The sequence below is a fragment of the Orcinus orca genome, chromosome 5 (assembly GCF_937001465.1).
Source record: "Orcinus orca chromosome 5, mOrcOrc1.1, whole genome shotgun sequence".
Classification (NCBI taxonomy): Eukaryota; Metazoa; Chordata; class Mammalia; order Artiodactyla; family Delphinidae; genus Orcinus; species Orcinus orca.
Genome location: NC_064563.1, coordinates 8,856,009 through 8,860,807, shown reverse-complemented (window position 1 = coordinate 8,860,807; position 4,799 = coordinate 8,856,009). Strand labels below are relative to the sequence as shown.

The 4,799-nt window shown below is 37.5% G+C and overlaps 1 pseudogene; it reads left to right on the top strand.

The window, feature by feature from the left end:
- Positions 1 to 2,409: 2,409 nt before the first annotated feature.
- LOC125964505 (centromere protein U-like) lies at positions 2,410 to 4,494 on the top strand (annotated as a pseudogene).
- The last annotated feature ends 305 nt before the right edge of the window (positions 4,495 to 4,799 follow it).

Genomic DNA, 4,799 nt, shown 5'->3' with positions numbered 1-4,799 from the left:
CTTGGAGAGTGTCCCACGGAGAGTTGCCAAGGTAATTAAAACAGCCTTGTAAATCAGTTTTAAGAATATGCCAGGCTGCCCATGTGACCACCAGCCTGTCTGACCCTCCCCTCCCCTCCCCTGGCCACCCCCATCTATTCATCAGACGTTCTCAGCCTTAATTGAAATTGACAACACAGTGATGACCAAAATGTGCCATGGTTTATACAGCACATACTACTTCATAATCTCATAGGGAATGTGATACGAAATGATGAGATAGGTTGTTTACACCCTGCCGATTTTCTGAAAGTGTGTTACATAGCCTACATTAAAAAAATGCAATGAGAATTAACACAAGGTAATAGCCAGGCTTGGGCGTTTTTAAATGTATATAGGAGAAGGTAAAGAAGTAGAAATTAAATCCCCAAAAATGCTAAATGAAGAAACCTAGGATATGTGGATATAAATGTAGCCTTGACAATATAGCATGGAAGAGAGATGGTGGGAGGGGAAGGAAAAAGCACACTCAGAGTGGGATGAAGGAGTTGGAAGAAGTGATAGTGGAAGCGATAGTGGAAGCACAGTGCTGACATATACTGGGTTCCAGTCTCCATAGAGTGAGCTGCTCTAGAGCTTTCACGTGTCTCATATAATCTTCATGGGATTTGGTGAGAACATTGAGACTCAGAGCTGGAGTCTCACCCAAAGTCTCACAACCAGAAAGTGATGGAATATTATGCCTAACTAACCTAAAGCTGTATGACTCCAAAGCCAATTCTCCTTCTGCCCCCAAATTCTCAGTCAACAAGGAATTTATTTAAGGGCACTAAACAATAGAATAAATAGTCTTATGCAAAGCAGTTCATTCATGCATGCAAGGGTGGGTCTATTTTCAGAAGTCAAGTATGTTGTAGTGGTGAGGCATTTGTACACAGTGGTTAAGGGCACAAGATCCAGAATAGGCAAAAAAAAAAATTTTTGAATCTTAGTTGCATCACTTCCTAGCTGTGTGATCTTTGGCAAATTACTGCACCTCTTGGACCTTCACTTTCCCCATCAGAAAAGTGAGAACAGTTATGCCTAGTTGATTGGATGTTGAAAGGATGACACAACACAATACAGAATGCTTAATAAAGAGCTCTGAACACAGAACTTAATACATGTAAACTATAATAATCTATTTTATTCTCATTCCTATATAGATGATTATTAAAATGATTTTTAATAATTTTAATGATTTTTTTCTTTTGTTAAAGCAGCTTTATTGAGGGGTAATTTACATACCACAAAATTCCCTCATTTTATACCTACAACTCAATACTTTTTATTAAATTACAGAATTATACAGCCATCACCACAATCTAATATGAAACATTTCCACCATTCCAAAAAGAAATCTCATGCCATTTGTGTTCATCTCCATTCCCACCACCAACCCCAGGGAACCACAAATCTTCTTTTTCTCCCTACCCTTATTCTAGCTTGGAACAAAGGTCAACACTATTGGACTTACCTGGTGGCGCAGTGGTTGAGAGTCTGCCTGCTGATGCAGGGGACACAGGTTCATGCCCCAGTCCGGGAAGATCCCACATGCCACGGAGCGGCTGGGCCCGTGAACCATGGCCACTGAGCCTGCGCGTCCGGAGCCTGTGCTCCACAATGGGAGAGGCCACAGCAGTGAGAGGCCCACGTACTGCAAAAAAAAAAAAAAAAAAAGGTCAACACTATTAAGAAAAATATTAATTAAATATTAATATTTTAAAATACAAGACTTAAAAAAATTTACAAAGAAAATCAGTTATATATTACTCTAAATGATCACTCAAAGTAGAAGGTGTAATATTGATGTTAAACCAAACCGACAATAGTGATTAAACCTTGCCAACGAAAGCTCATTATTCAGACAACATTTAGTAATAGGTCATAATGCAAATTCTCCTTTGAAAAAGATAAATATATATGTATACATGTGTTATTCTTCTAAATTTGTGTAACCCTTTACATTTTATAAGTAAAAAATGTTTTTGTTTAAAAAAAGAAAATCAGTTATAAACACAATTGTCAAATCATTTTAATAATATGATATGGTGAAATATGTGCTTTATTACTAATGAATTAAATAACAAGATCTAGTGTTGGCTCCAATAACGACTATAATTTTAAAGTAATGATGAGTATTAATGATAATTTGAGTATCTGCAACAAGTATGATATGAAAGAAAGATGATTTCTTATTTTACTAGTCTAAATGGAAGTTTTTACTGAGTGAAAAATTCTTTAAATTCTATGATGCTTTACAATTTTCAAAAGTTTCACACACATAATTTAATATAATCCCATAATAACCCTTTTTATTTCCACTACCCTTATCTTGCCCCTTCCCTCCTCCTTCTCCCCACTGATAGCCACTAGTTCATTCTGTATAAGATGGCCATGATTTTACTGAAGTATTTACAGGTAAAATAACATACTCTCTGGTATTTGCTTCAAAATACTTTAGCTTAAAAAGGGGACTGGAGAGAGTGGTGGGCAGGGATGGCCCCGCCGGGGTGAGTGCGGTGCTCTGGTACGAGATGTTCAAAGAACACTGTAGGAAGAACACACTCCACAAAAGATACCCTCCTCTACACAGCACTCTATATATGCTGATGAGGAAGAATTCTCCAAACACTGCGGATCATCTATCCCCTCAACTCCTCAAGGAAAAGAAGCACAAAGAAGTTTGGACACTTCTGAAATTGAAGCAAGTGAAAACGAGTCTGTAAAAATTAGTGCAAAAAAGCCAGGAAGAAAACTCAAGCCCATTAGTGATGAATCTGAAAGCACTGAAGAAAGTGATATAAGAAGAAAAGTTAAACCAGCAGACAAGATAATACACGACAACATGAAGCTGTTTCAGCTACAGCATCTTCAGAACTTTCAGAGAAACCAGCTGAATCAGTCATGCCTAAAAAGATAGGACCCCTTAGTGCTGAGCTCTCTGTTGAAAAAGAGACCCTGGCAACAGAAAGTCAACTGAAAACTCAGAAAAAGATGTTTTGTGGCAAAAGGAAGAAACCAAGAAGCGAAGTCACAGATTTGGATACTTCCGACTGTGTACCTATTTGGTGTTTAAAAGAAAAGCAGTGACATCATGGAGTTAGATGTTGTTTTGTCTGCATTTGAGAGCATCCCCTTAGAGTATAAACAAAAAATAGACTCAGAATTTGTAAGGAAGCCATCAACAAATTTCATTCTAATTTGAAAGAAGAACTCATCGAACTGCTTAAAGAAATCCAGATGTTGAAAACTCTGAAAAGGAAGAACGCTAAGATGATCTCAGATATCGAAAAGAAAAGGCAACTTTTGTTTTGTCTTTTTGTGTTTGTTTTTTTCTAATTTCTAACTTGCCTTTTATTTTTCTTTCTTTCTTTCTATTTGGCTGCATTGGGTCTTCATTTCTATGCACAGGCTTCAGTAGTTGTGGCTCGTGGGCTCTAGAGCGCAGGCTCAGTAGTTGTGGTGCACAGGCTTAGTTGCTCTACAGCATGTGGGATCTTCCCAGACCAGGGCTCGAACCCATGTCACCTACACTGGCAGGCAGATTCTTAACCACTGCACCACCAGGGAAGCCTGGGAACCCATTTTTAAAAGGTAGAATTTAAGACATCCAGTTCCCTTTAGCATTCTCTCACAAGCATGAGTAGTGATACGACCAACATTTCTAGGATCTATGTAATGAGCTGCAGCCAATAGAATAGTCTCGTTTCTGTTTCATCCAAATTCTGCAGTTTACTCAGTTATTGCCTGTGGCTCCTTGCATAAATAGATCTGGGGATATTTGTCTCCAGTTAAATTATTTTATGAAACTTGAAATTACCTTCAGTATTAGTGTTATCTTTCTTTGAGAAATCAACTGCCAAATAACAAAGAAAATTTTAGCTAAACCTCATCTTACTTACAGATTTCAGCCAGAAAAGGGTTTTCCACATTTAGTACCAACCCTACCCACCTGTTCTCTATCCCTTTTGTAGATAGAACCCATAAAAGGTAAAATCCAAGTACTCTATGAAGAAATAATGCATTCTAAAGAGAAATAGACTCACAGACATAGAAAACAAACTTATGGTTACCAAAGGGGAAAAGGGTAGGGAGAGGGATAAATTAGTAGGAGTTTGGGATTAACAGATACAAACTACTATATGAAAAATAGATAAATAACAAGAACCTACTTAAAGCACAGGGAAATATATTCTATATCTTGTAATAACCTATAATGGAAAAGAGTCTGAAAATTATATATATATGTATAACTGAATCATTTTGCTGTATACTTGAAACTATCACAACATTGTAAATCAACTAACTATATTTCAATTAAAAAAAAGAAATAATGCATTCTTCCATGAAAATTCTACGTACATAAATTCTTTGGTCCTTCCCTTTTTTTCCCTCACAGATATAGTGGAAGCCCAGAGATGTTTAGATCTTTTCCCTTCGTCTGCAGTTACCTTCATGGTTGCTTGTGATTGAAAGCTTTCCAAAACCCACTTGGGCCTCTGAGCAGCACTCCAGCAACTGCACGTTAACCTGAGTAACTAGAGACTACAGCTAACAGACCTCACACCTGTGTTTTCCCCACTGCCAGCCTTTCACACCCACACCTTGTTACTAAAGCAATTTAAAGAACTGTATTCTGAAAAGAAAATTTTTTACATGTTATTTTTCCTTTCTAGATGTCTCACTTCAATTAGATAGGACATTGTTCTCCCCTTACCAGGCTGATTAACCCCTGGTGCTGCCCCATCTGTGTATGTGTGTGCTCCATTTTTCCATTT